Raw genomic sequence first — 12,802 nt, 5'->3', positions numbered from 1 at the left:
CTTACTATCAATGAAATGTTTGTGCCATCCATAGTTTGATTTTGTTGGAATAAATTGCAGGGAGTTCCAAATTATCCCTTTAACATATTTAGTGTTATTAATTATATATATAATATGTTTCAGCCATTGTTGAAAACATGGAAATACAGTCTCTGCCCTTTGATATGCCATATTTTGCTGATATGTTAATGACCACATGTGCATATTCCTAAAGAAAGAGAGTGTTGATTGCCGGAAAAAGAAAAAAGGATAAAGAAGAAAAGAAGGCATAATATCATCTTAGACACTCCTCACCCATCAGTAATACTAATTGTTGAGTTAGGCAGAAGGGAACATCTTTCTACATGTTACCTTCATCAGTGCTGTCTTACCAGTTCATGCTATAAAAAATGAGAAAGAGATTAATACTAGAAACATTACTGAGAACTTATACACAGATACAATTCTGGTTGTAAACGATACAGCAGTGGAAAAACACCAATAAAAATCGCTGAGCTTACATTTTAGCAATTTCTGTTTTCTCTATAGTAAATCCTAAAATATCGACTCACTGGGTGTGTGTGTGTGTGTATATATATATATATATTTTTTATATAGATAGATCCTGTAATCAGTCTTCTAAAAAGGAGACAATGAGATATTTGGCATCAAAAATTTCTTTATGAGTTCATTCTTGTCCTCTATCAGGTTTAAGACCAAACAGAATAGTAGTAAAAAAAAAAAAAAAGTCCATTTAATAATTGTTAATTTTAATAAAAAACACAAACAATGATACCACTAATCATGTTGTAGAAATATATTAACGATAGGCTCTATCTATGTGAGTATTGATTCATCTCTCTGGTTTCTGTTTTCTTTCCCATTAATGAAAACTAAACTTTACTCTTGTTTACAATCAAGGTCATTCTAGTGATGTTTATGCGATTGGAAAACACCTTTATTTGCGTTGATTGTATTTAAAATAAAGGCATTAAGAATAAAAATGGTTTCAGATACTATTAAGTTCAGGGATCGCGATTGGGTTCCAATTACCACCAAAGCCCTAGTAAACAATAAAATCTTTTTGTTTTGTTTTTGTCTTTTTTCCTTAAATTTATTGTACTTTGGATGGAGATTTACAGGACAAACTAATTTCTCATTAAACAGTACACACATTGTTCTATGACACTGGTTAAGAACCCTACAACATTAGACAAGAAGATTTTTAAATTTTGGCACCAGGATAAATACTCAAAATTAGATTCATTCCTAAAATCATACAATCTTCAAAGCTGGAAAACAATGTTTCAGTATATAAACTATAGACATAATTCATTAATATTGGTGTGGAAGTTTATGATTCAAAGATATACTGAAAATATAGAAAATTTGACTCTATGTAGAGGTTATACACACTGACATTGATTTGGGTTTTAACATAGGTCTGTGAATACATTGTCTTTTCAAAGAGGCTCTAAGAAAATTTTCCATTTTAATAAGGGTGACAAGATATTGGAAAAGAGCTGAAAGAGAAAAAAGGGTCCATTGTTTAGTGTCATTGGGGTTATTAATACTGATATTTAAATCTTTAATGTTTGCTCATTATGTTTTTTTTTCAGCAATAGATTTTGCTTAAAGAGGAAAATACATCGGTATGAGAAATCACACAATGATTACAGAGTTTGTACTCTTGGGCATATCAGACGACCCAAAACTTCAGGCTGTGGTCTTTATCTTTTTATTTATAGCTTATGTATTAAGTGTCACAGGCAACCTGACCATCATCCTCCTCACCTTGATAGACTCTCATCTAAAGACGCCTATGTACTACTTCCTCTGGAACTTCTCCTTCTTAGAAATTACGTTCACTACTGTGTCTATCCCCAGGTTTCTGGGGGCAGTCATTACTAAAGTCAAGACCATTTCTTACAACAATTGTTTAGCTCAATTATTTTTCTTTACCTTTATGAGCGTGTCTGAATTTTTTCTTCTATCTGCCATGTCTTATGATCGTCATGTTGCCACCTGCAAGCCCCTTCATTACACCACCATCATGAAGAAGAAAATATGCACCCTGCTTGTTCTTTGCGCATGGCTGGGAGGATTCCTGACCATTTTCCCATCACTCATGCTTATGCTCCGGTTAGATTTCTGTTCTTCCAATGTCATTGACCACTTCCCTTGTGACCACTTCTCGGTCTTACAACTCTCACGCACAGATACCTGGCCTTTAGAGATGATTGGCTTTTACCTTGCTTTTGTTACTTTGCTATTCACATTGGCATTAGTGATTCTATCCTACTCGCGCATCGTTATCACCACTCTGAGAATCCCTTCTGCCAGTCACAGGAAGAAGGCTTTCTCCACTTGTTCTTCTCATATGATTGTCATTTCCATCTCTTATGGCAGCTGCATATTCATGAATGTCAAGCCTTCAGCAAAAGAAGAGCATCACTGACCAAAGGAGTAGCAATTCTCAACACTTCCATTGCCCCCATGCTCAACCCCTTCATTTACACCCTGAGGAACCAGCAAGTAAAACTCGCCTTCAAAGACTTGATCCATAAAATAGGATTTCCAGAAAATAAATGGAAGTATTTATTGGCATGAATGAATGTTATTATGAAGGTTCAATAAAGAATAAATGAAATTCTAGTCTTCTTCTAATCTTCACTATCCTAAATCCATCTCTCCTTTACCCCTAATTGCAAACTCAAATGCTTAAACTTTTTTTTTAACGCCGAAGTGTCCATGTTGTGCCTTCCTTTAAAACTTTCAGTAAATTCCATGTAATCATTGATTTATCACTCTGAACAGAAAACCAGTGACTAAAATATGTAATCCATTTGGCTAATTATCCTGAACTTTAAAAATGTTTTACATTGTAATCGCTTAAAAGAGCAGTTTTAATTAACTCTTAAATTTTCTCTGTTACTAGCACAATAAAGTAGTTTCTTCTTAGAAATTATATGAAATATGAAATTTGACACCATATTTTTGACACTATCTGCAGTGTCTGTACAATTATTTCCACTTATCGGATGGACTTGGGTATTATTTTCCTACTTAGGAGTAATTTAAAATTCATAAATACTCTGTTTCCTAGTTATGTTGAAGACGTGTTATCTCTGGCTTTTTATAATCTCCTCGTTATCTGTATTTGTTTTTGAAAATGTGTAACAAAGATGAATATTTAGGGAGCCACTATTACTATTATATAACCTGGAAGTCTGATTGATGTGTAATAAATAATAGCTGTTCTGTAGAGAATACTTACTCTGTGCATTTACTCAACTAGGTAAGTTCTATACTATATTTTATTTACTAGGTATATGGCATATTAAACATGATTATCTTCCTTTTAAAAATGTGTAAATTCATTCTCAATTTGAGTAACTTGCTTGAGGCGACTGAGCTATAGTATCTAGTGTGATAGCCTGAAGTAAAAAACAAAAGAAACAACAGAAGAAACAAAAGCTTGAGTTTGTTCTAGTTTTATACATAGTTGGAACTCTGAAACTACCCATAGACTTTGTATAGATTCCGAAGAATCTGAACAATTTTTTTTTATTATTCAAATTATCTAATTTGAGTGTAAGTATATTATTGAAGGTAGGCAGGGAAGATACTAACTCCAATTATTATTTTGGAATATAAGGTATAACATTATTCAATCAAAATAAAGTACACTCTTCATTTTGCTATTGCTGGTGAGCAGTAGTGGAGTGATCACAAAAAAAGCATAAAGTATTAGCAGCATATGGCAGCAAGAATTTGTATTAGAAGGCAGATTAAAAATAATAAGATTCATATATGTATTTATTATAACGTGGTAGATTCTTAGCTTTAAAAAATGGCATAGATTATTGAGAAGAAATCTGAATTTGGAGATAAGATATTTGGTTTCTGGTCTTCGTCGGGGGGGCAGGGGAATCAAGGGGAAAAACTTCAGACTTAACTGTTGTTGTTAGATTTTATTCCCTGTCTCGCAGGTTCTCTTTTCCAATTTCAATACTAATGTGTGTTATGTTTTATATTCCTTAGTGTTTTGTATACATTCCTCTTCTGATAATTTTGATTCCCTAAATTAATCCCCTTGAGCCAGTGGCAATTCAAATAGATAAAACGTTAAGTATGTGTGCAAGTAAAACCTATGTAGAGACCATGTCATAGAGTTTCAAAACACCTTCTGACATTTTGCCTATTTTATATTTTTGCTCCTTTCTCAATCTCTGCAATTATATATTCCTCAAGGGTAAAATGAGACTTATCTGTAATAGGGCATTATGAGATCCTATGTTAAGTGGGAAGGGGAGGGGATGGTTTCAGGAATGCTGGCTTCCCTGGATTACAACGATGGCATTTTTACTATCCTAGGCATTCTGAGTGTGTGTGAAACTATATGAATAGCAGAGGTAAGTGGGGCATATAAAAAAAAAATGAAAATTCCCTATTCTTAGCATTGATTCATTTTGTATCAACTTTTAATGAAATGAAATAGGATATATAAAAAAAACTTAGGGGTTATAATTTAAAACCAAATATATTAAAAAGAATTTTTAGAAAGTTGAGTATTATTTTATTGTATCAACTTATTTATTACCCATTAATTAAAAGCAGACAACTGCTGTCTCTATGTCTGTGTTTCTAATTGTACATAGGCTATGCAGTTTAAGGGAACAGAATTGCATTTCAGGCAGTCTGACATTACATTTAACACTTGCTAGCTATATGAATTTATTAAGTCTCATAATTTCTCCCAGCCTTAGTTTTTTCATTTAAGAATAAAGATAAAAATTTCACAGCAATTGTTACAAAGAATAAATGAGATAAATTATAAAATCTTTAGTCTTTCACTGAAATAATGCCTTTGAAAATTCACAAACATGAATATCTTTTCCAAAGTTGAGCATTTATTCCAATTAAAAACAAATTTAATTAAACCATTACTTTTAAACACCTATTTTGTATGATATAATTTATGAAGCACTTTCAGTTATGTTATTTCAATTAATTCTCAAAAACGCCCTTGACATTTCCACTTCATTTTTAAAAGAAATTCAGTAACTCACTAAAAGTCACAAATCCATGACGTGGCCTCTTTGAATTTTTAATGCACGTCTATCTGCAAAGCCCATATATTTTTTAGAATAATAAATTGACCTTATAATACCAAAAATTGAAAATTAATACTGTTTTGATACTATAAATTTATGAATAATTATTTCCTTTTCTTGTTTCCCTGGGAGGGAAGTGGTTAAGAGCTATGGCTGCTAACCAAAAGGTTGGCAGTTTGAATCCACAGCCACTCCTTGGAAGCCCTATGGGGCAGTTCTACTCTGTCCTGAAAGGTCGCTATGAGTCGGAATTGACTTGATGGCAATGGGTATCTTGTTTCTGTGTTAAATGGTCTGTTATATTATAGGTGGCAAATTAATGAACTGAAAGCGTGAGGTTACAAGTTGATATCCTCCATAAACTCTCATATGTATGAATGTTATTGTTTCTGAAGTTATTATTAAACGTGACTTTGGAATGTCTATTTACCTTTAATTTGTTTCTATACACACTGGTATAAAATCTGAGACATGAACCTGCTCATCTTTATTGAAATGAAGAAATATAAATTATTCAACTTTTTCCAGGGAAACAATAAAATTTCTATGAAAAATGGTAAAAAAAAATTTTTTTCTAATAAAACAATTCTGCCAGCAAGCCAACTCCATCCTCTGTGGAGACTTTGTTTCATTCGGGAAGAGGAAAGGTCTCAGATGAGCCCCGTGTGATTCAAAGCCAATAACGATTGAGCAGTGCCAAATGTATATTTTAGTGTAATTATGAAGCTACGTTGAATGTTGCTCACAACACTATATTAGACTCTTTTCCTTTTTCTAATGTATTAGCTTAAACACTAAACAAATCTTTAAATTCAGTAACGTAAAAAGAAACAGGGTGACATGGTCAGTAAAGCAAATTGCTTTGGAGATTCGCTCTGTCCTTGTTTTTCTAATGGCCTTTAATGAGACTTAACTAAAGAAGAGAGAACTGAGTGAACATGGAGGAAGATGAAAAAAAGTAGGCTTTCAAAGTCATTAAGTCACCAACTGGCATTCCCTCCCAGTGTAACATAAAGCACTAAAAAGAAAAAAAAAAAAAAAAGAAACACCAGAAAAGAAGTGGAACCAGTCAAAAGTTCATCTTAGTTTGTCACAGGTATATTCTTCGATCTTCAAATCTAACTTGACCTTTAAAATAAAGTTCCTTTCTTATTTTGTGCATTAAAGAAATTGTCTTCAGTATTCAAAGGGAGATTGTTAGTACCTACTTGATGGTAGGGATTTTGGAAGAGCAGAATCTAGGAGTGCTTTGAGAACGAAGGCCCTGAAAATCCTTTCCAGTCATTTTACTTAACCAGTGTTAGAGATTACTGTTAATTTGCATTTTGAATGATTCACAGAGTCTGTCTCAGGGGTCCTTTGAAGGTAATTAAGAGTCCATTTTGAAGACATGGGTGGAAAGAAATGTAAAGCTTGGTAACATGACCCATGTTCAGCCAGGGAAAAATAGGGATCTGCACTCAGCAATACAAAGCTGAAATGTCGAGTTAAATTTTGAAGATGTCCTTCACTACCCTGAGTACATCCTTGGGATGACTTAAGACTCTACAAATCATATGACCTTGTGGGATATTGAAGTTTATTTCTCTCTAAGGATTATGAATGGTGAAGATTTTTATCAGCTTATTTGATGTTGGTAAATAAATATAATTCATTGGATTTCCATAAACATTTTTGCATAAAAGTTTGAGGTACTGCCACTAATCTTATGGTATTGGATTATGTCCTCCTAGAGTTTCTTTTTGCTAGGTTTTTTTTTTTTTTTTCTTGTAGTCCTTGCAGACTGGGTATACAAGTGTTAATTCTTTGTGATGCTCAAGTAAACTATCTCTTCATACATTTCTTCACAGCTCTTTGTACACTTCTTCAGAGCTTTAATCAATCTCCAGAATGAGTAACTCATGGTACCATTATTCAGAAAAATGCTAAAATTAAGAGGAAAAACAGATACTTTTTTTTTAAAGTTGTGTACATTTAAAAACACTGTGCAATGATGTGTTACTCACTGTATAATAATACTAATTATAAAACAGTAGTAATAATAACCCTTGGTCCCCAAAACCAGTAAGCTTTTGGAGGAAATTCAATCTTGAGATGGAAATAAAATCTTTTCTATTTGATGAGGATGCCCTTTGAGACTTTAAGTCGTTATGAAAAACTAGTGATTTAATGAACAGTGACCTCTGAAAAGGAAGAATAATGTCACTGAACTAACAGAGTGAATTGAGAGGATGGATTATAATTTAAAGGGAAGTAATTAAAAAAATGTTTTATGAAGTTTGTTTATAAATTTTTTATATCAGTATTTTCTTTCCTTTACATATCGTTTGTTTGCAATTTATTCAATAGAGAGAGTTTGGGCAAAACATTATTGGTAAAGGGGAAAATAATTTATCTTGCAAAACATAGACACGAATTTAAGAAAAGTCCAAGCTATAATATAGCATAAAATAGAGAACTGCACATGATGGCAATGTCTGGTTCAACAACAAACTTAGCTTCTGTTTGTTTGTTTGTTTATTCGACAAGTGTTTATTTTAAACCTACTATATACTAAGCAGAAAACCCTGGTGGCATAGTGCTTAAGAGGTGTAGCTGCTAACCAAAAGGTCAGTAGTTCGAATCCACCAGGCACTCCTTGGAAACCAGATGGTTGCGATTATTTTGATGATTAGACACTGTCCTAACTCTCAAGAATGCACATAGTAGTGGGGAAATTCACAGATTTCAGCACGGTGCAGATCCATAAGTAGATTTTAGTGAATGAGCAGCTTTAAGCCCAATATCTAATTCCTAATAGATTCCAACTTTGGCTATGCTTCTGTTCTATTGAGATAACATTTTTATTTTATTCGCTCTGTTTTTATTACTGGAAATTGCAGACTATAGTGCATGAAAACCTACTATTACAAGCATAAAACACAATTAGAATACACTTTTCCCATCAAGATTGTCACAGCCTTCCTACACTAATACTTCCCAGGAATAACAGTTACCGGGTAGGTGTACGAGTGATTCCTGGAGACATGAAGGTGTGGAAAATGTGATAAGAAAACAAGGATTTTTCACCCCTGTGGAGCTGCATGTGAGTATTAAGTACAGATTCTAGGTACCCATAACTGGGCAGGGAATGTGAAGAGATGCAATGTTTTTTCTATATTCTTCTTTTATTCTTGTGGTCTTGGCAGAGCATCTAAGTCATGAACAGGTTTTTTCTTTTTTTTAGATGTAGCATAAAAACCAAAAACAAAGCTATTGCCTTCGAGTTGATTCGGACTCATAGTGGCCCTACAGCAAAGAGTAGAGCTGCCTTATAGGTTTTCCAGTGAGCAGCTACTAGATTTGAACTGCTGACCTTTTTGTTAGCATCTGAGCTTTTAACCACTGTGCAACCAGGGCCCCAATGTAACTGTATCTGATTAATAATCAGTTTATTTTTTCCCCTGGAATCAGCCAGTGCTTATTTTCTTGTGGTATTACACTGCCTTTGTGCCATTTCTGCCTTCATAAAGTACTACATTGTACAGTTGTAGGAGGCTACAGATGAAGTCTTAAAAAATCACTTTAATGCAAAATCTTAGCTTCAGAATTAATTGTAGGTCTTAATTTATCAAAGTTTTATTTTGATAAGCTTAATAGCTTAAAAATGAATGAATTACCTTTGAATCCTGAACCCAGCATTTTATTTATGCTCTAGCTAAATTTGGAATTATATACAATTGACTGGAAGTTTGTAAGAGAGAAAAAAATCATCTCTCACTGGTTTTGTAGGTCAATGTCCAAAACTGACTTCACTTCTGTAGGTCATTTAAACTCTTAGTTTCTGTTCCACAGGTTTGGATCATATATTCAACTTCCATGGAATATTACATCATAAACGGCCATGTTTATGAATATGTGCCTTTTTATATATCTTTTTTCTGGAGATATACCTACTCATATAATTTCTGATTTTTGTACCTTTTTATTTCTAGAATTTGATTGAACTCATAAAAGAGAATTGAAGAATCATACAAAGAACATAGAGTTTATTCTACTGGGACTGACAGATAATTCCCAGTTACAGATTGTTATTTTCTTGTTTCTGCTTCTCAGTTACGTGTTGAGCATGATAGGAAACGTAACCATCGTTGCCCTCACTCTGCTGGATTCCCATCTCAAGACCCCAATGTATTTCTTCCTTTGTCATTTCTCTTTCCTGGAAATCTCATTCACAACTGCTTGCATCCCCAGATTCCTAAGCACAACTGTAGCCAGGGAAAAGACCATTTCCTATAATGGTTGTATGTCTCAGTTGTTTTTTTAATATCTTTTTGGGGGTTACAGAGTTTTTCCTTATGGCTGCTATGTCCTATGACTGCCACGTTGCCATCTGCAAACTCTTGCATTATACATCCATCATGAGCAGCAGATATTGTCACCAGCTTCAACTCTTGGGTAACCTCATTCTTGATCATTTTCCCTCCACTGATTTTCTGTCTTAACTTGGATTTTTGTGCTTCCAATATCATTGACCATTTCATTTGTGACATTTTTCCTGTCTTGCAACTTTCTTGCTCAGACACACATTTACTAGAATTGATTGCTTTTTTAATAGCTCTGATGACAATCATTGTCACATTGTTATTAGTAATCATTTCTTACTCCTATATCATCAAGACAATTCTAAAATTCCCTTCAACTCAACAAAAGAAAAAAGGCTTTTCTACCTGCTCTTCTCACATGATTGTTGTCTCCATCACTTATGGCAGTTGTATATTCATGTACATAAAGCCATCAGCCAATGAAAGAGTTAATTTAAGCAAAGGAGTAGCTGTGCTCAATACTTCACTTGCCCCATTGTTGAACCCAGTCATTTAAAACCAGCTTTCAGGGCCGTATTCAAAAAGATATTTTCTGCTTCAGACAAATAAGGCTATCTACTGAAAAAATTAACATGACAACATTAATGAAACATTGAAAAAAAATTGATACTTCTAGTTTATGAGATATTTATTATTTAAGGCTTTGGATTATTTAAGCTTACCTAATCGTACTTTTTTAATCGTATAACTATTAGCACCACTACTACTAATCGTATAAACTTTTTTCCATTCTATGTGTCACAACTTTAACTTTCTCTTTTTCATTACGAAATCTTGCCTTTATAGGAAATATAAAATTGAACTATTTTAATATCAAATGAATGAGAGGTTTGATTTATTATGGAATATAAATCCTTGGAGAGTATGAACCTGTTTAATAAAGAATGAGTCTGTTTTATTTAGAAACCATGTTCTTGGAAACTGTTAATAAATTTAATTTTTTTTATCATAAACTGTGTTTAAAACGTAGCAAGAGAGCATAATCTTCAAAAGAATAATGTAGAGAGTTATCTTGTTTTTTTTTTTTTAAGAAATGTCAACTGTCAACAAGAAAGCATAACTTCTTTGAAATGAACCATAAATTTCCTTTGTGTGATATTTAGTATTTAGAGCGGGCATATTTTCAAAGTTGCAGAAAAAATAAAATATGATTTAAAATACAAGTAACTTATTCAACACACAATATTTTCAAGAACACATGAAGCAAGTTTAATCTCTTTGAACATGCTAATGAATATATCAAATAAATAAGAATATATGATGAGTTTTATGACTTATACTATAATGATAGGTTTTTAATTTTGTACAAGAATACCAAAGTCTTAAGCTTTTAATGACTTGTTTAAAGATAAAATTATGTTTCATTTCTTCCAAAATATGTGTATGAAATTATCTGTTTTTTTAAATCTAAAGTGTCAGTTCTTAAAAAAAAAAAACATAAATTCCATAAATTTATAATTATCTTATTGAACGTGCAGTATACAATTTTTTTTTTTTTTTAGTTTGGTACTGATTAAGCCAGTAGCACAAGATTCTTCTCAAGTTGTATCAGTTGGCTATGCCAACAGTTACCATATATTTCTCGAGTTAATGTTCCTGAAAATATTTACCTATTAAACTTAATTGCCAATGGGAAAAGTAAACATGAATAAAAAACCAAACCAAACCTGTTGCCATCGAGTTGATTTCAACTCATAGCGACCCTATAGGACAGGGCAGAACTGCCCCACAGAGTTTCCAAGGAGCGCCTGGTGGATTTGAACCACCAACCTTTTTGTTACTAGCCATAGCACTTAACCACTCTCCTACAGGGTTTCAAACATGAATAGATCAATGAAAATCTATTATTAGGCTATTGGTGGACTCTCTGGTCTTCAGGATAAATTATAAGTTGAAGGCTTTCAGGAAAGGTCACGCAAAGTTAAAAAGATAGATGCAAATTTTGCCTAGAATAACTTGAGGAGATAAACTTGTAGGGTAATGTGCTGGAGAAACTCTCCTTGCTGTTTCATTATCTATACAGCCTCATTGAATAAGAAATAAAGCAGCATGTTCTGTCCTTCACCTTCACTTCTGTGGCAGAGCTGTTTTTCTAAATGATAGCACCACATTACTTCCTGTCTAACATGCTCTTAAAAGTGACTTTGACAGTTCTCTGAAGGAGAGCTGGGGTCTAAGTTTCTTCTCCCTAAATTTGGGCAGAAACTGGTAAAAACTCTAATCAGTACAGTATCATAGAAGGCATGCCACGTGACTTCAAGCCTAGGCCATAAAAAAGGCTATAACTCCTTTCTAGACCCCTCTATTTGGAGATTTTTACACTTGGAAGCCAGCCGCCATGTTGTGAAAAAGCCCAAATAGCCCTATGGAGAGACCACACGGAGAGTCCCATATAGGAAGAAAGCTAGCCCTCAAACTTACAACCAACATCAACCACCAGATGTGTGAGTGAAAGTATCTTCGGATAACCCAATCCCCTAGTGTTTAAATCTTCATGTGACACTCCAGACATCCTTAAGTAGAGGCAAGCCTTGCTGAACTCTGAATAAATTCCTGACAACAGAATCTCTGAGCCCAGTAAATGGTTGATTTAAGCCACAAAGTATTGAGGTAACTTTTAATGCAGCCCTATTAATCAGCATACTACCAGAATATGATGAGGAACCGATGGTACTGAAGGAAAAAGTCTAAACTACACCAAAGACATTGGCAAAAAACAAGTCTCCAAGAATTTACTAGAGAGCAATTGAGATGTTTCAAAAAAAGGGTGCAGCACTGAAAGCAATCACTCATCTATGCTAAGAAATTTGAAGACAGCTACCTGGCAAACCAACTGGAAGAGATCCACATTTATGCCTATTCCCAAGGAACATGATCCAACCAAATATGAAAATTATTGCACAATATCATTAATATCACACAGAAGTAAAATTTGCTGAAGATCATTCAAAAGTGGCTGCAGCAGTGTATCCACAGGGAACTGCCAGAAATTCAAGCCAGATCAGAAAAGGACGTGGAACCAGGGATATCATTGCTGATGTCAGGTGGATGCTGACTGAAAGCAGAGAATACCAGAAAGATGTTTACCTGTGTTTCATTGACTATGCAAAGGCACGCGACTGTGTGGATAATAACAAATTATGGATAACATTGCAAAGAATGGGAATTCCAGAACACCTCATTGTGCTCATGAGGAACCTGTACATACATCAAGAGGCACTCTTTCGAACAGAACAAGGGGATACTGCGTGGTTTAAAGTCAGGAAAGGAGTGCGTCAGAGTTGTTTCACCATGCTTATTCAATCTCTTTGCTGAGCAAATAATCTGAGAAGCTGGACTATA

At 33.8% G+C, this 12,802-nt stretch overlaps 2 pseudogenes; both read left to right on the top strand.

Moving 5' to 3' along the window:
- Nucleotides 1–1,633: 1,633 nt before the first annotated feature.
- LOC126068050 (olfactory receptor 6C3-like) lies at nucleotides 1,634–2,589 on the top strand (annotated as a pseudogene).
- Nucleotides 2,590–6,034: 3,445 nt separating this feature from the next.
- LOC126068049 (olfactory receptor 6C70-like) lies at nucleotides 6,035–10,009 on the top strand (annotated as a pseudogene).
- The last annotated feature ends 2,793 nt before the right edge of the window (nucleotides 10,010–12,802 follow it).

The sequence above is a fragment of the Elephas maximus genome, chromosome 26 (assembly GCF_024166365.1).
Source record: "Elephas maximus indicus isolate mEleMax1 chromosome 26, mEleMax1 primary haplotype, whole genome shotgun sequence".
NCBI lineage: Eukaryota > Metazoa > Chordata > Mammalia > Proboscidea > Elephantidae > Elephas > Elephas maximus.
Note: the sequence above shows the minus strand (reverse complement) of the source record. Positions and strands in the feature narration are given on the sequence as shown.